The sequence below is a fragment of the Hemicordylus capensis genome, chromosome 1 (genome assembly GCF_027244095.1).
Source record: "Hemicordylus capensis ecotype Gifberg chromosome 1, rHemCap1.1.pri, whole genome shotgun sequence".
Lineage (NCBI taxonomy): Eukaryota > Metazoa > Chordata > Lepidosauria > Squamata > Cordylidae > Hemicordylus > Hemicordylus capensis.
In genome coordinates, this window is record NC_069657.1 from 192,871,554 (window position 1) to 192,897,582 (window position 26,029).

A 26,029-nucleotide genomic window follows, 5' to 3' on the forward strand; every position below is an offset into this window, starting at 1 on the left:
AGTCATATTTACCTCTGTAGTGGGAGTCCAAGATCATCTTGGTTAATTCCCATACTCTATGCATTAGTGTTTAGACATTACAAATCATGGATATTGTGCTCCATTGTCTCTTCTGCTATTTTATTGCGAGGTTTGCTAGGCAAGCCCCACACCATTTCCAATTTCTTCTGTTGTACACAAGTCCTTATCTTTAGTACTTACCTCTCTGCTTACTTTTGGGCTTTCATCTCCATCCCCAACAGGATGTAGTATACAGCCATCTTGTTGAGGTTTGTCAGGTTTCTGCCACACACATTTTCCCAGTCCTCACAAGATGCAACCTGTCTCTTGACAGTTGTCCTTCGTTAAGGAAGCTTAAACCATGCTCCCAGAAATGGAATATTTCTTGTCAGCACTGTCTGCATAACCAGTCATTCACCTGATGTATTCTTCCTTATCTTTGCAGTACCCTCTCTTTTACTGGAAGAATAGACGAGATCATCACCTCAGCCATAAAGTCCTCTACTTTCCTTCCTAGAACCATGTAGTCAGATGTGATGTTCGTAGCTGTGCCTGGCAGCAGCATCTGTTGTTACATGGATGAGCAAGAAGAGATAATGATCAGTGGGTTTGATAGTCTTGGCAATCTGCCATTGCTTCCTGGATCCACATTTGTTCTAAGCTAAAATGAAAGCAAACCTGTATGAAAGGTTTTCACTCAGCTCTGCTTAAAATATATTGCTGCATCTTTCCTCTAAAAATAGAATCCTTTCATTTGCATTCAGAAAATTTATTTGTTACTGTGTGAGCACCATGACAGTATTTACAATTTTATTAACATATCTTGATATATGTTTACCATGATCACCTTAGTGTGCCTAATTTACTTTTTAGAGAACCAAGCAGCAATTTGGAATGTATTCGGGTATTGCTGAATATTTCTCTTACCATGCAATTATTGCAGGGCATTCTAATCAACCCTGAAGAAGTCAAGGTAATACTGAAACATGCTTGAGATCCTTGTAATAAAAGCATGCTGTTGGAGGTCCCCTCCCCGCCAAAACCCCTCTGACTACCGTTTGCAAGGAGCTCTCCCATTGCTTTAGAGTGTGTGGCTGTTGTCAGTGATCAGAGAGGTACTGTTCATCTGATATGTTTGAAGTGCTATCCTCCCGTTCTCATTGGACACTAATCTTCAACAGACTGCAGGGCTGTTTGAAGAATTTGATATACATACAAGAATGTCATGCGTTTGCTTTCATATTATTTATTTATCATATTTGTATCTGTACCTCTTTCCAAGAAGCTTAGGCCAGCATACATGGAGCTTTATTTAGCCACCTTATCCTCACAACAACCTAGTGAGGTTGGTTAAGATGAGCAGTAATTCTTGGGCCAAAGTTACTTAGTAAGCTTCATGGCTGAGCAATGATCTGCTTTTATTTATTTTATCTATGTATATGTATGCATGTATTTAAATCTACTGTATATCCTGCTCTTCTATGGAACATACTCAAAAATGACAACAACTTCACTGAAATTGCATTGTCCAAGGGCTGCTTGTGAGAAGGAGGGAATCTGGGGTTGTGGAGATGTGGGCTGAGTTCAGATCTGATTTTGGGATTGGCTCAGAAATAAGCCAAACCATTTTCCAGGTTTGTGAGGAAAGTATGCAGCTTATTTCCAATCTGTTTCAAGCTGAAGGATGTTCACCAATCAGAACACCACACTGGCTTTCCTATGAGGCTAATCAGCCACTGTTCTGCAAAGTTGGAGATAACAGTGAAGGGAGTGTGTAAGCCCCTCCCCCATTAGAAGTTCAGGGTGTTCTATTTTAAAATTGCAATTAAAATGATGCACATGTCTGTAGGAGATTTGAAGTCATTGGTTCCATTGGATAATGGTCCACAGAGATGACTTCTTGGACCAAACATCCACATTTGAACATCAGTATCAGCTTGGACTGCTGTAGACTGGGATCTTGATTTTAGTTACCGTCAGACACAAAGCCTTTATTATTTAAGTTATAGTTGCACACCCACACAGCTCTATGGAAATATGGTAATAATTTTGTTTATATGTACACCTCAGGCAATGAGAATGTCCCACTTTTTATCTATTGTCAGTTCATGGCTTGGGGTTCTCTGTCCTTTTCCTCAGCCTGCCAGGAGGTGAATGTTTTTATATTCTCTCAAGAGGACCTGACTGAATCAAATGTACACAGACAAAAAGGGCTAGCAGATTCTGATAATTCTAAGGCTGAAAATGTGTACAGAAAAAGGGACTGTGAGCCCTGCTCCTACAAAAAAAAAGGGGGGGGGGGAGACTGATTTCATTTCCTTTGAATTATCTATTTCAGCATTCACATTTCTTAGACCCTCGTACATATAACTAAGATATTTTTCCAGGTTAGAAATACAGAATCCCAACTTTCAGCTAACTCTAACCAGCAACCTGATGTCAGACAGATCTTCCGGGCACAATTCAAGGCACAGGTTTTGACCCATAAAGCTCTTAATGATCTGGATCCTGTCTGCCTCAGAGAATACTTTCTTTCCTTTCTACCATCATGTCCATTATGATCAACAGAATAGCTTCTTGCCTGTATGCCTTGTGTGCTGGCATCAAACAGGAAGGTTATGTCAAGAGTCATGCCCATTGATTGCTGTACTATTGTAAATTCCCTTTCCTCTTGAGAGTCATGACAGGCATGGTCTACACATGCAGCAGAATGAGGTGGTAGAATGGTCTGTATTACTTTAGATTGCAGGTAGCAGATACAATATTTAGATTTTCTACTACATACAATAATTCCCTGCATGATGAAAACTAGGGCATCAGGCACTTCGGACCAGAAGTGTCTGGAAGTTGCCACTGCACTGCACATGCGCATGCACATATTGTGACATACGCAATTGCAGTTGCAACTTATGGTCACTTCTAGTCCAAGGTGGCATTGTGCGGCCAGGAGGTACGCTGCTGCTCCGCTGGACCATTTTAAAAGGCAGCGCCAGTGAGAGAAATGCAGCAAAAGGGGTAAGAACACCCTTCCATGTCCTTAGAGATCCTTCCCTTCAAACTGGCCGAACCGTCAATCTTTCAAAGCGGTTTGGAGGCCCATAAAGGGCCTCCAAACCAGTTCTGTGCACATCCCTAGTGCTGAGTAACAGATCAGACTAACTTCACCACAGATGACCATAGGACAAAAATCAGTAGGTCTTCTCTTTGAGCTATATGCACAGGTCTTAAATTGTGGGCATACATTCACTGGCTTTTACAGAGCTTATGAAAGAAAAGGCAGGATTTAGTGTCTAAGCCCTAGAATTTAGAGGGGCGCTGAGGAAATACAGGTATGGGACTGGACCAAATTCCTGATTTCCTCCTCCTGGAGTGCAGCCAACAGAGAATGTAATGCAGTGGTTGTTCCTTTGGAAGATCAGGGAGTTTGATATCTTTATCACTGTATATCAAACTGTCACTCATGAGGCCCACTCTCAGACATTAGTGCTGAGCATCATAGAAGTCATATGAAGATTATCCCGCTCTGGAGGTCACCTCAGCTGTGGCTTCATCTTGAATGACATTCTGCCTTTAATTTCCCTGGAAATCTGTGCTGTGTTCTCTTCTCCCTGAAACAAACAAACTACTTGGGAATTTTTTTAAAAAAATAATTATATGAATTTACAAGCCTTACAGTGCTTATGCAAAAACTATCAGGTGTCACTGTCTTCTTTGCCTCTCAACACCATGAGCCAAATCCTTTGCACCATATGCCGTCTCTACATGCAGATTTGTGTTGAGAGTTCACACCTGACACCACTATCCCTCCTCACCAAGACTGACCCACTGACTCACCCCTGAAATGCCTCCCAGAGCTACACTCGCACAATGGCATCCACACAACAGGATGCAGCTGTCGGATCAAGGTGGAAATAGCACCCAAAGCCAAAGAGTGTGCCTGGCAGAGTGCATAAGACAAGCCAAACTGCTTGCCACATAACAGGTGGAATTGGCCCAGAGGATCCTATGGGGTACAATGGCAGGGCAAGCCTAGGAGAAGACACAGGGTGGAAAGAATGGCTATTTAATTGGGGGAAGAGTGAATCAGAGGAGGAGTCAAGGACCAATGCCCTGACAGAGGAGGAGGAGGAGGAGGAGGAGGAGGAGGAGGAGGAAAAGGGTGATGACAGGTCCCTTCCCCTCTTTTGCTGAGGCCTTGTGGGATGCCCCAGGTGGGGAAAAGGGAAGACAGAAAGGGGCCTCTCACCCCACCAACCCTGGCATTTGTATATTACAAACTATCGATAAAACCTGTAGAGAAAGAGTGATCAATCTGATGTGATAACACAGTCAAGTGTGTACTGAAATATGTGTGATTTTTTAGGTTAATGATCCATTTTAACAGAGTGATGGCATTTGAAATCTTTTCTATCCCAATCTTTTGTAGCTTGTCTCAGGAAGTGAAGCGTCCTGGGACTTATTCAAACATGGCTTCATGCTGCAGGGTAAATGTTGAGCGAAACCACTTCGAATCGCACTCATGGCATTGAGGGAAGCAGCCCCTCCCCTCTGCTCTTGGGTTTTGTTTTGATGCAAGTTCACATGGCCTGCCTCTATGTTTTCCTTCTAGCCAATGGGGAGTGGGAGAGAGAGTACCAAAGAGCTACATCTGCATTTGTAAAGAGAGTATCTTTCTTATCATGCTAATGATTCCACATCAGTGCCTCTCCCTATTTGCTCCTGCATTTTCAGAAAAAGTAGCTTAAAACCAGCATTTTAAAAACCCAGAAATACCTTGAGATAAGCTAGAATTTGCATCACAAAGCCCAATTTGTGTGTGGATTGGGTCCAAGGTCAAAGGGACTTTGGGGTAAGTTTGGCTGGTGTGTGAACGCACACACACTCTTCTGAAAGAGATTCGGGGTAGAAGCCCTGTCTGTAAAGCCTCTTGATAATATATAATCAAGATATATAATGCAGGGCAACTCCTTTTCAGGGCTACTAAAGCAGTAAGAATGGAGCACATGTGTTCAAAAGATAGACTCTTCTTCAAATGCAGTACATGCAAAACAAAGAAACAAATCACCTTTATTATAATTTTGTGCAAATGCTGCAAGGAGAAGAAATACCAGGTAACAGCTTACAATTATACCCTTTAATTAGCTTCTTGTGTGAAACAATAGAAAACACCAACAGAGTAATATTTCATGAAGCCCAGTATCTGTCATAATAATTAATGTGTGCTTTGATTATGGAAATAACTCTTAGAATTAATTGTTGCAGCTTCAATGGTATCTTGGCATTGGGAAAGTAGACACCTCACTTTTGCAATTGCTTACTAATTCTGCAATACAAATTACACAACCAGCTTGAACTCGAGCCAGTTCACCGTCAAACTGGTCTAAGCCAAACCCCTTGAGCTGGCTCAGGGTTCTACAATTAATTTTTAAAAAACAAAACTCACCACTTCCAGGGGGTGCTGCTGCGGCTGCAGGTGTGTGTGTTGTCTCCGGTGGTTCCCCCTCCCCCTGCTGGCCACCCCCAGTCTCCCCCAGGCTCCGATGGAGGAGCATTGCCAATTCAGCCACTCGGCCCTGCTCATGAGTAAGCATGAGTAAGCAATGGAAGTGGGTGGGCCTTGTTTTCCCAATCTATGTGAAAAAAGTAGGACTTTGCAGCTCCTGAATTCCTGCTTGTGGCATCCCCCAGACAGGAGTGACTCTTGGACATAATGCCTTGGCAGTCAAACCTCAGGTTTCGGCGGCAAACCTTAGAAGTAACTGAAGGTTCAAGTTGGAGTTTGGCAAGGCAAACCAGAGGTTGCTTTTGGCCTGTAACCATGGTTTCCTGCGTTCAGGCTTAATGGAATTACAACCTTAGCCACGTTTAACTTTAGTTATCTGTTACCTCTGAATGCAGCCAGAGTGTTGTTTGAAGCTGCTGGTTTCAATTACAACAGGCTGCTCCAAAAGGTTAGCACCTCCTCTCCTATCCAATAAAGTTGGCCCTTGCTCATTTGTAGATGTTGATTTATTTAAATATATGCAAACATAAATTGCCTGGCACTGAGGACGTATTGTAGGAGAGAGAGAGAGAGAAACACACACACACGCCTGATAAGGCCAGTTTAAAACTGTAGCTATAACAAAAGGAGCCATTTCATTGCTTTGCAAAATGGAAACAATTTAAATGATACAGATAGAATCAAAGCTTATTTCCCCATGCTTTCAAAATTCCAATGCTTGTAGAATAAAACTCAGAAAGCCTTGTTAATGCTGAGCTTCATCCCTCAGTACCCAGCAAAACATTCTTTAGACATTAACAGCCACAGTAATCAACTGAGTGACTAGATACAAACAGGGATATGGAGCCCCTAACTTTAATAGTAGTGGGAATTTTGGCAGGTGCAGCTTGTTATGTAGGAGTGGGAAAAGCTGCACCTGCTGAAGTGGCTGTTTCCTCACTACCATTACAGGCACTGGAGTTACAAAATTCCCCTTGCTGACCCACTCAAGACACGAGTTGAGATTTTTCAGACCTTGGAAAGTGCCCACCAAAACAGAGAGGCGAGAGAAGAGATATAGAGGCAGAGAAGTGAGAAAACTATGGGCCACAACAGTTTCATTGCCATTTGCTGCTTGAGGTGAATGGCAACAAGCCACCCAACTCCTCCCACTGACCCTATTTAGCACCAAACTTGAACCAAACCTGACAGGAAACCAAGCAGACATATTTGATGCTGGTGGGCGGGGAGACAGGAGAGAGCGAGAGAGAGAGAGCGCACTGGCACTATCACAGTAGCAGAGAAAACAGAGCAAGTGCATAAAGCTGCTGGTGCTTGAATGCACACTAACCACTGCCTTGCGTCATGCAAGCTGCAGTGACGTGACCATCTAGCAGCAAGCAAGGGGGAAGAAAGGCAGCATCTGGGCTGGTGAGTAGGGAGACACAGAAGTGGGGGTGGAGCTGCACAGGGAGGTGGTGGTGTGGTGCTGCAGGGGGTCGTAGGGCAAGTTGCCCACTCCTGTGGTGCACCTGCCACTTGAGGCTGTCGCTTCACATGGCCCCATGACAGAGCTGCCCTGCTGATGGCAGAGGGAATGTTAATCAGTACTTGGGATTAGCTAGGCTCATGACTCATATCCTCCTGCCAGCAGAAATATTTCACCACCAAAAGGACTTTTTACATCTCTGGCTGCCTGTTCCAACTATCTCCCAAAGATCATATAGGTTCCCAATGATCCCCCTGTACCGGAGTCCTAGCTCAGCCAGGAAAAAACAGAGAGGCTGCATCCAGGCATAACAGCTAACCACAGTTAAACCTGGCCGAGGTTATAACTCAGTTATGCCTGAATGTGCGGAGCTGCAGTTACAGGCCAAAAGCGATCTCCAGTCTGCTTTGGCAAACTCCAATTTGAACCTTTGGTTATCTCTAATGTTCACGGCTGACAAATGAGGTTTTGCTGCCGAGGGCTTACGTTCAAGTGCTGAGGCAGCTATAACCGTAGTTTTACACTGATTTGTGAACCACAATCATAGAGGGTCACAAACCCACCCAAGGATGTGACAGCTCCATGCTTTTGGTGCCTCTTGCTGGTAACCTCTTGGGGAAACCAGCCACACCCCTCCTGTCAGCTATGCAGCTATGGAGTTGCCATGCCCCATCCTGGACTTGTCAGCCTGTCAAGCTGCGCAGTCACTCAGGGGCAGCCCCAATTCCCACTGTCCCTTGCTCCCCCACCTTGCAAGTGGGGGGGGGAGGAGACGGGAGGACAGGATGGGCACTAAGTGAGAAGGGAGCAACACATGAGCAGGGCACCATATCACAGTGCTGGGAGGGGAACATATTGTGTATGTTTGTGTGTGGCCATGGTGAGGTTTAAAAGGCAGTCCCAAGCAGGGAGGCATCAAAGTTCTATTATTTTGCATACGGGTTGGGGAAGGGGCGGTCAGCCCCTTCCCCAGGTGGGAATATTTGCTCCCCAGGTTTTGCTCATGAGAAGAACCATTAGTAAGGACTAAGTGCAAATGCACGGGATGGCATCCCTGTTGTATGTGAAATGACCAGCACCATGCTGGAGACCTAGCCTTTTATACCAAGGTCTGCTCTCTCATGAGACTGGCAGACTATGGGCAGCGAGGGAGGATGCTCTGTGCAGGAATGCCTTGAGAATGGGTATCTTGGTGAGTGCTGTCCTGGTTTCGGTGACTGCCACCAAGCTACTGTCAAACGCTGCACCCTGCCAGCCCACGCACCCATGTGGAGATGTGCGCCCCTGCCCATGGCCCTAAAGGGCGAGCCCAAGGTCCCAGATGCGCTGGAAACTGGGTTTCCCTCCCGGGAATCCCTTTGCCGGGAGATCTGCATACAGCACCATGCTGGGCCAGACCTGGGAAATTTTAATGGGTTTAAAGGTGCATGCCCGACCCTGTGTCTCCACCATCCATAGAAGTGGGTATGCCCTAGCAAAGGGCCCCTTCAGTCCCAGCATGAACAGGGAATCCCCTCTCCAGGTGTGGAGCACTTTTGGGGGGGGGGTTGCTCCTGTACAGGTTGGAGAGGCTGACACAGGCAGGGATTCTGGAGCAGCCATCTTTTCAACAGAAAATTCTCCCCTCCCTCTTGGGAGAAAGTGTGTGGTCAGTTGGCTTATTCATGAGCAAGGCCAGGCAGCTGGATCAGCAATTCTCTACCATCTGAACCCTGGGTGAAAAATGCCAGCTTAAGAGAGTGCCAGGGCACGGGGACACCCACACACAACTCATGAGAAGAATCATCCAAAGGAAGGGGAAAGAACAGCCAACCACATCACCAATATCATGTGGTGGCACAGCATCCCCTTCTTCCACAGACAGCCCTCTCATGAGAGTGTCAGGCCATTTGGCTCTATATAGAGTTGGGGTGTGCATTTCAGATTTTTGTTTTGTTTTGTTTTTGGCTGAATCTGAAGGCCCCCCCCCCATTCGGATAGGGTCCGAAATAAAGCCCCCGAAACCGCAAATTGTTGGTTTTGGAGCTGACTTGCTCCGAAACTGAAGTCAAATTACAGGCTGTCAATCTCCCCACCACTTCCCCCCTCCCTTCCGCCCCAGTCCGTTCCCCGTTCCCCATGGTTCTGTTCTCCTTCCCCAGTCTGTTCCCCGCCTTCTGTTCTCCTCCCCCAGTCCGTTCTCCTGTCCGTTCTCTCCCCGGCGCCAGACTCCCTCCTTCCCTCCCTGCCATTTTCACCCACTCACCTCCTCTGCCTGGGCCCACCACCACCACCTCCTCACCCCACCATCCGCCGAAAACCCATGATGGCTGTGTGTCACCCTTGGGACAATTGTGCCTGCCGCCTCTGCCTGCACTAAGCAGCTCTCAGGCCGGCAAGCCAAGCAACTTGTCCCTGTCCCTGACACTCAGGAAACTTCCTGCAACATCTGGCCCTGCTTGCGCCTGCCAATCTGCAGGCCTAAAAGGCGGGAAATTCAAACTGACATCAGAACAAGAACTAAAGGGAGACTCTTGAGAGACTGCTAGCAATCGCAAAACAGGTCCAAGTTTCCCCCCTGAAAAACAAAGCTTCGTTTCCAAAATGTGTTTGTTTCGATTCGGCTACAAAAATCTTCATTGTGGCATTTTCCATTTTCGGTAGGTGTACAAAATGTCTGAAAGTGCCATTTTTGGACACAAAACATTTTGTAGCCGAATCGAAATGCACATCCCTAATATAGAGCAAGATTGCTTTGTGGCTGGCAGCCATCAGGAGGGTTACCCCAGAGATAGCCTTCCATGTTTTGGGGACCATGGCCAAGATGCTGCAAAAATGTGCCACCTGCCAGCCCATCAGCCCATGTGGAGATGTGCACCCCTGCCCACACTCCCAGTGGCAATCACACCGTTCCAGGGCAGCTGGAAACCAGAGATCCTCTCTCCCACCGATCAACATGCCAGGAGATCTGCATACGGAGGCATGCCGGGCCAGACCTGGGAATTTAGAATGTATTTAAGGGTCCATGCCACAGCCTGGTGTCTACACTGTCCAAGTCAATGTTTTGGGTGTGGGTCCTATTGGCAGGGTTTGAAAGACAGCCCCCCAACAGGGATTCCCTAGCAACCAAGTTATATTCTTTTCACAGAAAGGTTGGGGATGCGGGGCAGCCCCTTCCCCTTTGGGGTGTTCTTTCCTCCCAGGCTTACTCATGGTCAAGACTGCTCACCTGGGTCAGTCCTGGGAAAGCTGAGATCCTTTTTCAAGGACACAGCCACCAGACCCAGGGTTCATTGGCCAGGCATGAAAGGGAAAGGCCACAGGGACACCCGCAGGCAACTCATGAGAAGGATCATCATAGGGGAGGGGAGAGAATTGCCCGGACAAATCTGATATGAATACAAATGGCAAAGCATCCCCTTCTCCCACTAGCACCTCCCTCACACAAATGCCAGGCCATGGGGGCTCTAAATAGAGCCAGGTTGCTGTGTGCAGGTGACCTGCGGGTAGGCATGCCCTGGAGACTGCTTGGGGAGACTGGTCTTGGGGACTGCAGCATAGCTGCTGCAAAGCCCCCTGCCTGCCCACCCTGCCATATGTACATGTCCACCCTTGCCATCACCCCAAAGGGCGAGCCCACTGTCCCAGGGTGGCCGGAGAATGGGTGCTCCCCTCTCCCAGGAATCCACATGCCGGGAGATCTGCATACAGTGCAACAATGGACTGGAATTTTGAATGGGTTTAAATATCGTCCCAGTGTCTCCCGCTCCCCTCCACGTACACATCCAGGCAATGGAAGGTGGAGTGTCCAGATGCCCTCTGAGTGCATGAAAGTTTGCACAGGGGAAGAGGGTGGGAAGGTTTTGGGGGGGGTATTCTATTTTTTTTTTTAATATACAAAGACAGGGTGGGGAAGTGGGGCCCAGCCACTTCCCCTGCAAGATGGGGTGTTTACAACACTGGCTTACTCGGTGCAGGGCCAGCAGGGATCAGGATTGATCTAGTTTCTGGCAATGATGGGCACCAAAGCCCATGTGTACTACGCCCACTCTCAAGATTGTCAGGCAATGGGTGCTCTCAGTAGAGCTGTGCTGTGTTGGTGCGAGCTGAGAAGTGGTGGGCAGAGGTATTCCAGAGACTGCTTTGCTGAGACAGAGGCCATGGAAACAAGCACCCTGCCTGGCTGTCCTCACCTGTGCACAGGTGCTCCCTCGCCAGCAGCCCTTGCAGTCAACCCGGCTGCCCTGGGGTCAGAGGAGAAGAGGAAAGTGTCCTCCCCTGTAATTCCCCGCATCCGCTTATCTGCATAGGGCACACAGACGAAGCAGACCCGGGATTTTTGAATTTGTGTAAATGTATTCCTGTTGGCCCACTCCATGGCCGTGCACGCAGCCAGGCAATGGCACATGGGGTGTCAGGATCTCCTCTGGGGTGCGTGCAAGGTTTCAGAGGGATTTGGAGAGAGGAAGATAGTGGAGAATATTTTGTATATAATTTTTACCATAGACAGTTTACCATAGGCACTAAAGTGGGACCCCCTTGGATTAACTGCTGGTTAAGTGGGCTGGCTCAAATCATGAGCAAACAGTCCACAGGGTGGGAATTGCCCTTCAGCGGGCACAGCACAGCTCAACCATATTCCCAGCAGACTGGCCCTCTCATGAGAGGGCTAACCCGCTCAGCAGCAAGCTGCCAGACAGCGGATTTCAGATGGTTCTCCATGGACTGCTTTGCCAGGGTCACCCCTCACAACATCCTCCCTGGTTATGGTGGGACAGACCCCAGCAGCAACCTTTGCCCTCGCCCATCTGCATATCCCATACTAGCAAAAGCGGGTTTTCCCCATCCCTCCCATACTGAAAGTGGAATCTTCCTCCCCCACAGGTCCCAAAGCTGCCCAAGAATCCATGCTTGTGGGATTTTCAAGATGTGGGGCTACTGGAGGGGGATCAGTGGTGCCATCATTGGCAGAGGAAGTGCTGGCATTGTCGGGCATTTACTGGGCTTGAAATGCCCTTTCCCTGATGTGGGTGGGCAGAGAGCTCTGAAAAGGCATGATCGTGTTCAGCACTCTCCCTTCAAGATAGTGGCCAATCACAGCCAACCCGCTGATGTGGTGATACTTTGCCCCAAGTCTGGCCGTGGAGCTGGCTGGGATCAGCCTCGGAGGCTGAGCAGCAGGGAGGGGCTCCCTCTCCTGCAACTGGAGTTTGGCAGGCTGCGGTTTGGTGACCATCTGTGGCACGATGTGGAGTTCCAAATCGAAACTTCGGCCACTTTTGGCTGCAGTTATCCATTACGTCTGAATGCGGCTTCCATGTTAAATTTAAACTACTGTTCAGACATGGGTCAACAGAAACCTTTGTATGCTCCCGTCAGTGAAAGACTTAAAGAGGTTGTATTTTTATATGTGATGTTAGCCTCTCAGATTTTAAAAGGGAGTTCCTCTTTCTGCTTTTGAAAATTTGCAGTTTGGTTTACATTTATAATATTTCTGATTGTTCCCTTAGATAAGGAGACAAAGTATGCTAGGTCCCCCTCCCCCCACCAAATTTCTCTCTGAGGTTTGATGTATCTTTGGTAAAAGTCCTCCTGTCTCCACCTTGCACGCTAAATAGAAATCACAAACACTGTTAAATGGTTCTGTTTCCTGGTTTAGAAAAAGTCTGTGTAACTCACTGTCATTCACTCCACCACTTACAAAGAGTTACCTACATATTTTACACAACTTGTCCTCAAAATCACAACTACAAAGTGCCCAGTATGGTTACCTAGCAGTAAGGCTGGCCCTAAAACAATTTAAGAAAATGTTGTCATTTAAGTGTTTGTCAACATTAGAAGAAATGCATCTATAAAAACCTCCAATTAACTGAAGATCTTTCCAGCAGATGTTCTTTCTGTGCTAGGAACCGACAATTCATTACAGCTGTTATGGAAGATCAAGATGAAATTCACTAACATACTGAGTTGGTTAGGAGATATCTGTAGCCAAGCAAGTGCTTCTTCTACTGGAAAATCACATTTTCCCATCAATAAATTGTTATATTTTGGTTGCTTGGAAAATGCACTCTGCCATCTGCCTTGCAAGGTCTGGGGATCAGGAGTGGTTCCTATCTCCCCTATATGTGGCACCCTGACACTGTTTATTGCAGCAAAATACTCTACAAAGCCTCCCTGGTACCATGCAGAGGCGACTGTTCCTACTGCATAATACTGCATTTTGCCCTACTCTGGTGGGGTGCCTTTAAGGAAAACAGAACCCTCTCAAGCCCCAGTGCATCTTGGAAGGTGTGCAGGGAGCACTGGGAAATGTAGTCTTTCCCAGCACTTTCCCTATAGAGTTCTATTAAATTAATTTTTAAAAAGATTTTAAAAACTTGTTTCCCCTCTTTTAAGGCTTAGCCCTTCCACTATCTCACTTGAGTGCAGACCATTTTGCAAACCTGTGAAACCCCCTCTCTCCTACAATGGAGTTCATACACCTTGCACAAACAGATCTTGCAAAAGGCACATCTCTGAGCTTGACAGTGTCCCTGTAGCTTGACAATGCAGGTTCCCCATCTGTGCAGAGGGGACGTAATATTATATAACTGGTCCTTATTAGACTAAACTACTTTAGCATGATCTTGAAGCACTAATGGACAATTCGGGGGGGTGGGTTCTCTAGAAAATTCCTTACTCGTGAAAATGTTCAATATACAGAGCAGCACAAAAGCACCTTTATTAAACTGATGCTGGCCATGCCTATTTATCTGAATGCTGTGAGGAAGGGCACTACCATTACTTTAACCTGGGATACAGGAGGAAGTCATGAGACCAGCTTCATGTCCAACATCTCCAGTATTTGGGTTTCTGTTTTCCCTTCTGTCAGTGCTTAAAGCCCAGCATTTCCATACTCAGGATAGCTTTGACACACTTTTTTTCTTAAATAAAATTAGCATAGCATAGAATATGTAAGAACTACCTGAAATCGGAAGGATCCATCCCCTGTGTTTCTGCATGAGTCACTGTTCTGTGCTTCCCTCCTCTGAAGGCCACTATGTCCACTGTTGTTTCTCCACCTTGGGAATGACTGAATGATCGATCACACCAGACAAGAGACACAGCACTGGAGGCTGATTGCTCTTCACCTTCTCTTCTTCCAGGGAATCATGCAGCTTTCTCTGCAGGTGAGTGCTTTGGGCTCACCGGAAACTTCATCACATCAGCTGTTCCCTTATGGCACACCAGTGTGCCCCTGCATGTGATTTGAGAATTACCGAGTTAACCAGTGTGAGACCAAGTGGGTTTCAAAACTCCATAACCTTCATTAGTTGAATACTATAACATCTTTGCCACCGCACCTCTTCTAATTAGGGCCTATCCATGTTTGTCAGAGGAGCTTTTGTGACCTTCATCCAGATGGCTCTCCAAGTCATAAGACAAGTCTGTTTAAATTCTTTTATGTCAGCTTGCAGCCTTGGTTGCAGCTTGGACCTATGTATCAAAGCATGCTGGCACTGAGACTGGAAATATCTGTAACTATATGAAAGATAACAGAAATATGCATGTTTTAATATTAGAAGAATCTCCCCCCCCCTCAGCTTTTGAAAGTATTGCATTAAAATGACTTATTTGTGCATATACTTAATGACACACCTATACTGAGATGAAGAACCTCTAATAGGTTCACTCTAGGCATTTTCTACACCTTTTTAACAAAAGTGATTTTGGGCTGGCTTTGTAATATACAGATGGCCCTCATTATTTGTGGTTCCGGCACCTGTGGTTTTACATATCTATGGCTGGGTCATAGAGACCCAGTTTCTTTATTCGTGGGGCAAAAATAGGATTATTTTCACCTGTCCACAGTGAGTGGCCGGAAATGACTTCTGATGTCATTTCCTGCCACCATTTTGTAGTGCTGAACCTTATTTCTACTCCCCGCCACCACCACCAGCTTTTTCTTGTGATTTTCAGCACAAATTAGGTGCTTAGGAACCAACACCGCCCCCCTGCCCCCGCACACACACTGCAATCTCCCTAGGGTTAAGGTTTCTTTATTTGCAGTTTTGTTAGCGATGGAAATTGGCAGGAACGAAACCCTCACAAATAATGTGGGCCATCTGTACAATCATGAATGAAGACAATGAGCCCTTTCCCACAATAACATGAAAGGGCTGCAGGGTGGGTGAAAGGTCAGGGCATGTGATTCCGCACACCTAAATGGTCTAGCGTTTTTCCCAGCAGCACAAAGGTGCGGGGATCGGGACACATCATCCTGGCTGCCAGAACTCTCACAATGTACCGTGAGAGTGCGCAGTGCATTGTGGGGATAACCCCAGCAACGGGCGGGCACCCATCAGTGTTGCAGCATTGGCTTTGAGCAGCCAACAATTCATACGATTTTTAAAAAAAACTGGGCTAAGGGAGTTCTTACTGCCTTAACCTCGTTCAGGGCGTGGATTCCACGATGGGGTTAGGTGGTGCTGGCCCGCCAGGATCGGGCCTGATTCCGGTGGTTCTCATGCACAGCCTAAACCAGGCTGGGTGTCCCTAACCTCATGTAGGCTGCTTGTCAGAATAGCCTCAATGTTGGGTTCAAGAACAAATTTATTTAAATTGAACATTGAGGTTTAGAATATGTAGATGTTTAAAGAGAGAAAACACTAAGAATCTTAATAGCTATTCTTATTATAAGATATATCAGAGCCAGTGTCTACACTCCCTATGGTCCTATGTTCCCATGTGCTATGATGAAAGGAGAGCTGGTCTTGTGGTAGCAAGCATGACTTGTCTCCATAGCTAAGCAGGATCTGCCCTGGTTGCATATGAATGGGAGACTTGATGTGTGAGCACTGCAAGATATTCCCCTCAGGGGATGAAGCTGCTCTGGGAAGAGCAGAAGGTTTCAAGTTCCCTCCTTGGCTTCTCCAAGATAGGGCTGAGAGAGATTCCTGCCTGCAACCCTGGAGAAGCTGCTTCCAGTCTGTGAAGACAATACTGAGCTAGATAGACCCATGGTCTGACTCAGTATATGGCAGTTTCCTACGTTCCTATGTTCCCATGGCAGATATGTGTAATAAACATTTGAATGGTTTTTAAAGTTGGTATGGTATAACTATTTTTTTTTCTTTTTAATTCTGAAAGCATTCAGTATCTATTATATATTCTGAATAATTTGTTTGTTGTTCGTTTGATTGTGTGAAATAAAGTCATACTTTCAAGTGACCCATAGATACCAATTTTTGCATGCACAATCCTGCCACTTAAATTAGCTGAATACATTGCTTTTTCGCTGGAATATGTTCTGGAAAGGTGTGTTTTTGTTTTGTTTTTAAAGAAGAAATTCTGAATATAATCATATTTTTCTCAACAGATTTTTAACACTCAATAATCAGATCAATAATTCCAAAGCAACATCATGCCCAAAGAAATCTTTCTCAGATTCACATTTACTATGATTCAAACTGGTGTGGTGTATGATTACTATGATTCAAATTGGCATGGTGTCGTGGTTAGAGTGCTGGACTAGGACCGGGGAGACCCGAGTTCAAATCCCCTGACTCTGGGCCAGTCAATTCTGTCTCAGCCTAACCTACTTCACAGGGTTATTGTGAGGAGAAACTTAAGTATGTAGTACACCACCCTGGGCTCCTTGGAAGAAGGGATATAAATGTAACAAACATACAAACAAATAATTTGCCATATATGGTAATTAGTCAATACAATGAATAATGTTTGAATTTGAAATCCTAAAAATTTCAAACTGTACTATTACTTCCCTTTTGTAAGCACATTAATAAAAACCTAGCTGACCTGGCAGAGACCATCTATGCCCCTCGTTCTCCCTGTCTCCCCGCCCCCCACCGGATCCCTTCAAGTCCTTCTGCCCCAGTTTGTTCTCCCCCCTACCTTCAGCCCCAGCTGTCCCTTCTTCTCGGCAGGTGGCTGGCCAGCCCTAGCCACCGCTTCCTCTCACTGGACAGCGCTTCGACGGCCAACCTGGCCGCCTCCTTCTCTTGCTGCCCAGCAGCCACTGCTTCCTCTCGCTGGCCAGCTCTTTCCCCAGTGGCCAACCTGGCCACCACTTCCTCTCGCTGGGCGGTGCTTTCCCCGGCGGGCTACCTGGCCGCCGCTTCCTCTCACCGGGCAGTGCACTTGCCACCCGACGGTGGTCAGCCTGGCCACCACTTCCTCTTGCTGCCCAGCACTTTCTCCCAGCAGCCAGTGCCACTGCTTCCTTTCACCGGCCAGTGGCCACTCACCTTCCTTTCCCCCTCCCCTCGCTCATGAAATCTCACGAGAGCTGCCATGCATGGGATTAGCCACGGTATTAGCGAATTAAATATATTGATTCTATAACATATGCGCAGATGTCCTCGATTCATGATTTCATCCATTCACGGGCCAGCTGCCTGTATACCAATCTAGTGGGGATAGTTTTGGTTATTTGTGGTTTGCTACTCCCCCAACTAAATTGGTATACAATTTAAATAGCCACTCTTCTCATGCAGGCTGCTATATCCACTCTTGCTATGTGAGTGGATTGTTTAACTAAGAAAGCTAAGCCCATTTGGGGGGGTAGGTGAAGCACTCAAGTTTGCAGTTTCTGCAAATATTACCCCCCCCCATTATATTAGAGGGCCTCCTAGATTTCATTTCTTGAACTTTCCTATAAATGTAATTACTCAAAATGACTTTGCTGGGTCAATGGCAGGCTGCACCTACTAGTTTTAATATCTTTGGAAAGACATGTTTGTAAAATTATTATTTTAATCCATTTTGCTTCCATTTTCAGTTTGTTTCTGAGGCAGAGCCTATTAGCGTGAAATGTATCAGGTGTGTACAAAGTCATTAGAGCATTTTATGTTAAAACTTCTTTCAGCACTTTGAGGTCCTTCCCACTTTTTTGCCTCTGATACAGAATTAGTCCCAAGAGGTATACAAGTTATTTCAAGAATGGGGAACGTTTTCTAACTCTTAGATTACTGTACAGTCCCATAACTGCATTCAGTCACATAATCAGTAGGTAGTGAAACAAGAATTATTATTGCAACTTTTACAGTTTCCGAAAATATACTTTAAAGTTAGCCTGGCAACAGTGAAGACTGAAAGCACACCTCATTGGCTGATATGATTATGACATCACCTCCCTGTTGTTCTCTGGGGCAGATATACTGCAGTTTATTCTGCTGTTTTTCCTCTGCCTTCTTTGCTGCCAACTAAGAGCCCCCAAAATTATTAAGGAGAGAAACTACATGGGAGGGTGGGAGGTAGAGGATTCATCCAACTTTGCTACCAGTTAATGAGGAGGTTGCAGTTCCGATTTGGGTGGGATACTGCTGGGATGGAGGGACTGAGGAACTCTTTTTTACCACCATCTCCAGTGATCTTGGGAGTGGAGTTGGAGTGTCGGGGGAGTAGAAGGCAAACAACAGACAGCATCTATGCAAGGGGGTGTTACACTGAAAGACCAAGAAAACTGAGGGGCAGATCTCATCCACAACTGAAAGTCTAGTCTTCAAGCATAACTCTGCTCTCAAACTAGACTATCCTTTCTGCAGGACAGGGAGAGACTTTCTAGAGAGGTATATCAATATAAAACTATACACTACTTATCATTTGTTCTGCACTGTTTTACTGTAGCAGACTTAGCACCAGAATGTTCTCTGTTATCCATTATGTACGAGTAATGCCAAGCAAAGCAACACAGTAGGGATGTATGAGCTAGCTTGCTTCTGTTGGAGATAGAGATCCAGTGCATCGACCTTTTGCACCAACTATCCCAATGACCACTAGGGGCATTAGGAGTAGAGACAGTGAGTCAGGGTCTCCCTATCTGTCCCTACTTTCTGACCCCTGATCTGTCTCTTCCCCACTTCCTGTGCTGAGTCACAATCCTTCCTTTCTCCTTAGAAAGCAGAAAGCATCTCTCTCTCTCTCTCTCCTTAACTACTTATTATGTAGTCCTTTAGATTAGGATTAGGACTTTCCTATCCAAGTGTACTTAATCAATAAATACTTAGTATTTAGTTCTACAAGAATTTCCATGTGTTTTCTCTAAATAGCTGCAGCAACACAACCATCCTCTGCTACGTACTCTGTAACTGGATTGTGTGCTCTCTTCCTTTGTGCTCTGTTGATTACCTACTGAGGGTAAAACTAACAACCCCCAACAGGTTCAAGCAGGTTTGGGGTCAAATCGGGCATGGTTCAAACTGAGCCAGCTTGGAGTCACACTGGTGATGGGGAATCTGGTGAGGATTCCCCTTTACTAATACAGGCAGGGGCAGGGGCTGCTGCTGTGGTGGTGGGAGTGGTGGCGGCTTGGGGAGCAGCAGGGTGGCAGAGGCTCCCTCCACCTCTGCTGGCCTCCCCCTGAGTAGCCTGGGCTGGCAGTGGCCTTCTCTGGCCCAGTTAGGGCCTCTGCGCACGTGCGGGGGCCATTTCACTGACCTCCATGCATGCACAGAGGCTATTTGCATGACCTGATATCTCTGGAGTTGAAGTCCCATAAGATCAGGATTCCGTGCTCCTCCACAAAGTAAAAGTCACTATAATCTCTGTAAACTTGTTAGCCACCCCCTCCTCCTGCTCTGCTCCTATCTTCATAGGAACATCATTGGTCCATCTATCTCAGTATTCTCTACACAGACTGGCAGCAGCTTATCCAAGGCTACAGGCAGGAGTCTCTCAGCCCTATCTTGGAGATGCCAAGAGGGAACCTGGAACCTTCTGCATGCAAACATCCAGATGTTCTTCCTAGAGCAGCCCCATCCCCTAAGCGGAATATCTTACAGTAGTCTCCCATTCAAATGCAAACAATGGGAGAAACTCAGGAAACTCAACTTCCTTGGTCTTTCAGTGTAACTGAGTAAACACCCCCTTTCACAGATGCTGTCTGTTGCTTGTCTTCTGCTCCCCCAACACTCCAACCCCACTCCCAGGATCACTAGAGATGGTGGTAAAGAAAAAGTTCCTCAGGTCCCCTCCAATATCCCACCCAAATCAGAGCTGCAACCTCATTAGTTGGTAGCAAAGTTGGATGAATCCTCCCTCCTCCCTCCATGTAGTTTCTCACCTTAATAATTTTGGGGCCAGTTAGTTGGCAGTAAATAAGAAGGCAGAGAAAACCTAGCAGAATAAACTGAAGTATGTATGTCCCAGAAAAGAACAGGAAAGTGATGCCATAATTACATCAGCCAATGGGCCTGTTTTTCAATCTCTTTCCAGGACCATAGCTTTCAGCTAACTTTAAAGTAAATTTTTAAAGGAAAACTCTAACAGCTAGAGCACTGGTTCTTTTTTCTATAGGTATTGTATGAGTAACAGCTAACAACACAATGAGGTGGGGTTTGTGCAGGGAGAGTGGGCCTAGCCCACTCTCTCTGCACACGAGCAGTCGCTTGTTGCTGGGTGGGCACATTGGCCGCAACCCACGCCAGGCCGCAACTCTGTTTGGAGCTCCAGAGGAAGGAGGAAGGAGAGCGCTGCTGTGTGGTGCCCCGCCCCCTGAACCCCAGGAAGGCGCCATGCAAGTGCAGGCAGCGGCTGACAACAATAAAAAAGAACTAGGTTAATGGAGCACTTGCTCCGTTAACCTCATTTAGGGGTAGGGGTTTTTAGGCAGGCTAGCCGCCAGAGAACCACCGGGCTCTCCCAAGAGCCTGGTGGTTCTCACAATTGCTCATAACCAGGCTGGGCTCCCGTAGCCTGGTTTTGAGCAACTGCTTAAATAGCTTCAATGAATTCTGAAATTTAGGGGAAATCCCCATTCAAAAGTTTATATAAACTTTGGGGGTTTGTGCTTCTAAAGCCACCCACGAGTCAGATGAAATGCACTGCAGTGGTTTTGCTAATGCTGCTGCTGGAAGCTAGCCAAAGAGTTACACTCCATCTTAAAGAATTGCTTCAACATAGCAGGGAATAATTAACTTATTTAAAGTATGCAGCTAGATCAGTTTGCCCTCATGTCTGAACTTCAAGCATGGCTCAAGCAAAGGATGAAGCCTGAGTTCAGATTGTCCATTCACATAAATGTGTTGCAAAAAAATACCACCGGCTGACATCCAGACTAACATTGTGTGTGCTGGAAAATATTTTGTGGAAGCAGTGGGGGAGGAGTGATTTTTGCTGATATCCCCTTCCCCTTCCAGCCCACTGTGCCTCTCAAAAATATGTCCCTGAAGGTTGCAGGACCCTCAGGGACATATTTTCAGGAGTCACTGTGGGCTATAAGATCAGTTCAAATTGCCCCTCCCCCTTTTCATGTGAGAAATATTTTTCAGTATGTGCAGTGTTACTCTGGATGTCAGCTTCTGCCTGAATTTCCTTTACACAACACATTTAGCTGTTATCGGAACTGCTCCCAGTAATGGCTTATAATTTCAGTTCAGGAAACTGTTGCTGACATTCTGACTAAATTACTTAATATACCTACTTAGAAGTTTGACGACTACTAAAGTTCATTAGGACTTCCATTAGCAAATTTCATCAGGATGTCAACCTGTATGCTTAATTGCTTGCAAGGGTTAGCATGGAAGCCAACTTTTGTTTCTTGTTCATTGGCTAATTAGTACATAGAATTCTACCAACCTAAGCTAGATTTCACAATCCATTGCTAAGAATGTGTGACAAAAATATTTCTCAAGAGTTGATTGCCAGCATCACACCAGTGTTGGCTTCCTTGCCATTATAACTAACAATTTCCCTCATTTAATAACAATTTTGGTGAAACCCAGAAAACACCGTCAATCCTAAAGGAAAACAAGTCTGTAATTTCCACTCCCTTCCTGTGATCACAAAGGATTACTGTCTGCAGAGATGAGTGATGGGGTAGGTTATTGTATTACAGATTGCTGCCAACAGTCTACCTAAAGAATATCATTGCAAACTATTTGCATTTTGAAATCAGGGATTTCTGTGTTAGAGATTCATGTCAAATTAGCCTTTAAAAGGCATTACAACAATGTAAAGCTTCCATGGAGGCTAAAGTTTAAAGCAAATGTGCAACACAGAGCCTTAAATAGATCCATAAGATCATGGAATGAACTAAAATATACAAATCCGTACTCAACATTTCTGCAACCATCAGGGGCAGAGAGCAGGATTTGCCTCCACCTTAGTGGTTTCTCTAAGTGTTACCTCTTAACATTTTTCTGTATAAGTACCACAAGAGCTGGTCTTGTGGTAGCAGGCATGAATTGTCCCCTTTGCTAAGCAGGATCTGCCCTGGTTTGCATTTGAATGGGAGACTACATATGTGAGCACTGTAAAATATTCCCCTTAGGGGATGGGGCCGCTCTGGGAAGAGCACCTGCTTGCTTGCATGCAAGTTTCCACCCTGGCATCTCCAAGATAGTGCTGAGAGAGACTCCTGCCTGCAACCTTGGGGAAGCCGCTACCAGTCTGGGTGGACATTACTGAGCTAAATAGACTCAGAATGGTCTGACTCGATATAAGGCAGCTTCCTATGTCCCTCCCTATGTTCCTAAGTGAATTATTCCTATGGACAAAAGTGCTGCCCTTGAGAAGGTTTTTTCTTTCTTTCTTGTAAATTTGTGTCAATTACATTCCGCTTCACACCTACACCTGCCCTGCCCCCCACCTCCCAAAGCAGCTGACACTGAAAGAACCAGAGGAATAAAATTAAGACTAATTAACGTAGAAAAACAATTGCAAACAGCAGTAAAAAGACCAGCCCTCACTAACAGAAAACCAGTGGTAGTAATTCAACCATAAAACAGAAATAGAAGAAGCAGAAAACATCAACCAATCCCAAATGCCTTGCAAAATATCCAGGTCTTAATTTGATGTGTGAAAATGAGGATAGCAGGGCCACATGGTGCTTCAATAAGAGGAAGTTTTAAAATGTTGGGGCCACCACTGAAAAGGTCCTGCTGTTATTGTATCCTCCAGCCCTGAGTGGAGGAGCCATCACAGCCTTGTTCAGGTGTCATTAAATCTGTGGATGCTGCACCCAGGTACAACACCCATGGGAGAGTCCAAGCAAGCTCCATGTGCCACACTGATGCACTCTTAAACCATGCCCCAGTGTTCTTAGTGATTGGCATTTATTTGCAGGGACAAATGCTGTACCTGAAGAGAGAGCCTCCTTATGAGTAAGAATGCACAGTGCCAGACCTTTAACTAATGATCTGAAGGGTTACCAGTTATGGTAGCAAGCATGATTTGTCTCCTTAGCTAAGCAGGGTCCACCCTGGTTGCATTTGAATGGGAGACTTTAAGATATTCCCCTTAGGGGATGGAGCCACTCTGGGAAGAGCAGAAGGTTCCAAGTTCTGCCCCAGTCTGTATAGACAATACTGAGCTAGATGGACCTATGGGCCTGTCTGTCAGGGTCTGGCCAACTGCCAGGGAAGATCACGGGACAAAATGGAGCTGCTGCAACAGGATACGGCTCGGAAAGTTTGTCTTGACCAGACTTGGCTGCACGCTGTCGACACGGTGGTTGACAAATGTTGCTTTTCAGCAGTGAGTAGAAAGCTGGTGACGTGATTTATAGTGCAAGCCGAGAGCTCCCAGCTGGCAGGAATTCAAGGCTTATCAGCCCTCTGTAAGAGGCGTTTGCTCCTCCTAATAGTCTCTAATTGCGTCCTGCGTCTCGTAATATGCCGCTGTTGTGGAGTCAGTGGGGGTTGATTGCATAGTTCCTCTTCGGATTGGTCCATCACGATTTCTGCTGTCTCAGGTTGTTGTGCCTGCTCTGAATCATTAGCTGGCTCTACCACAGCCGTTTCATGAACACTGACAGCTGGGCCCTGCCCCTCAGACACTCCTGAATCGGCTGGAAAGTTGACAGCTTCCCCTTCCTCCTCGCTGTCAGAGATCGAGGGCGTGACACTGCCCTTCCTTGCTGTGGCCATCCCATTGGGCATGTGCGGTGGCCTCCAAAATGGCTGCCACGACAGAGGACAGGCCCAGAATGGGCCAAAGACTGCCTGAACTGGGTGATTTGGGGCTTTAATGGAGGCCAGCAGTGGGAGGGGGAGCATCCGAAGCTGCTCCCCCACCGCAGCCATGGCAGCGCCCCTTGGAAGGGGTAAGTTAATTTTAATTTTTTTAAAAAAACTTAGAAACCCCGAAACAGGTTGGGGGGTTCAGCTTGATATTGAGCCATTGAACCAAACCAGTTTGATGTTAAACCGGTCCCGTTCTGAACCAGTTTGCACATCCCTGTCATTCATGTGAAATGAAAATTTGATTTGATTTTCCTTGCTGGAAATAGAAGAGCCACCAGTCCCAAGTTCAGTGGCTATCAGCTGGTCCTACTTTCCAAAAGTTTATTTAGAGGATATTCCCCAGAATCTGTCCAGCTGAATTTCAGAGGTGGGCCAAAGCCCTTTCAAAAGGACTCCAGGCATCCAGGGGCTTCAGTCATAATAAAGGGCCGATATTTAAAAAGTGTTGGTGGGGATAAAATTTAGAGAGGCTGTTCTCACGCACAGCCTAACCCAGGCTAGGGAAGCCCTCCATGGGTTAGGCTGTGCATGAGAACTGTCAGGATTGGGCCCTCTGCCTAGCCTGGCTGTTTAGTCTGGCTGTTAGCCTGGATTAATGGCACCAATGCACTGTTAGCCCAGGCTCTGGGATCATGTGTCTTCTTGGGCTTTGTTTAGCCCATGGAGACACAGAGACGGGTGGCTTCAGCACTCATCTCCTGGGGGAATACCTCAGGGCACTGCACTCAATGCATGGTGCCTTGTGGAACACCCGGAAGCTGGTATACCTAACCCACAACAGAGGGTTGTCTGGGAGCAGGTTCAGGCTCTCAGCAATGATATATCATCTGGGGGAAGGTAAGCTTCGTGCAGCTTTCTCCCCACCCACCTGCTCCCCCACCCACCTTGTCGTGTGAATGGCCCCCCAGAGTTACTTGCTTAGACAGGGTTTTGGAGTGTGTGTAGAGGGGCCATTCAGATGAACAGCACTCCATTCATTGAGTCCTCCAGTGCTGCCAAGATGGGAGTTCTCTCAGCACAACCCCATTCAGATTGCATATTGTAGGTATTGAGGTGAGTCTCACGATCATTGAGACTTGCCGAGAGCAGGTTTGCGAGGAGAGCTTAGCCCGCTCTCCCTGTAGAGGATCGTTCAGGCAGCCCTGGGAGGCTGGATTGGCCACTCACACGACTGCCAGCTCTGTCATGGAGCCGGCGGGGGCTGCCGGGATCGGGGGCCGTGTGGCCCCTGGAAGTTCCAGGATGCCTCGCACATGTGCGCAGGGCATCCTGGAGAGACCCCCAGGGCCAGGTGTCTTGTTTCAGCCTCCCGGTGGGGGTCTCCTCGTGTGTTGCCGCGCCGCGAAGCTGTGCTGCAGCAATACATGACCAAAAAACTCAGGTTAGCGGAGCACTCACTCCACTAACCTGGGCAAAGGGGAGGCGGAGTTCAGCGGGTGACCCATTTTGGGGGAACTGGGCTCGCCTGAGAGCCCGGTGGTTCCCACGATCCTGAGAATACCCTCGGTGTCTCATTTAAACCAGCCCTGAGTGCTCTTGGGCAACTTCCTGTCTGTTAGCCTAACTTAACTCATAAGGTTATTTTGAGGTAAAATAGCTATGATTCCATTATGCTGTCCTGAGCTTTCTGTGGGATACAAACATGATGAAAAAGTATTAATAAAAGTATTACCACATGGGTTTACTGGCTTTTGTATCCAGGGCAAAGTATCCTCTAAGGAACACTGCAAATTCATGGTTGGAGTAAAATTTAACCAGATGATGCGCTATATTTAATTCTGAATTCCTTCAAATGCATGTGATGGGAGGGCATGATGGGAGCAAAACTCCTCACAGGAATGTGCCTAATATATCTCTGTAAACCATATTGCTGATAGTGATATGACAGGAAAGAAGGAAGTGTTGCTGTAGTATTTACTAATACCATCAGCCACTTCTACTTTATTGGCTTAAGGATTTGTTTTTGCTGGGATAGTTTTGCTTAAAACGTTGATATTTTCAAGGTAAATATCTATGTGCATATGTTTGTGCACATGTACTTTAGTGCTTGAAGTCATACGTCTTGATATTTGCTGTGCTGTCTTTCTTTTAACTGTGCTCTCCCTGTAAAGTGAC

The 26,029-nt window shown here is 46.4% G+C and overlaps 1 long non-coding RNA gene across 4 annotated transcripts in view; it reads right to left on the reverse strand.

Moving 5' to 3' along the window:
- The window catches only part of LOC128331304 (uncharacterized), a 72,456-nt gene that overhangs the window by 28,143 nt on the left and 18,284 nt on the right, over positions 1–26,029 (reverse strand). For 2 of the 4 annotated variants that reach the window (XR_008310275.1, XR_008310274.1), the window contains 3 exons: positions 13,915–14,471; positions 3,535–3,608; positions 202–565 (listed from right to left, as the gene is read on the reverse strand). This is a non-coding gene — a long non-coding RNA (uncharacterized LOC128331304). The remainder of the gene's footprint in view (positions 1–201; positions 566–3,534; positions 3,609–13,914; positions 14,472–26,029) is intronic. The other 2 variants (XR_008310276.1, XR_008310277.1) reach the window with 2 other exon arrangements.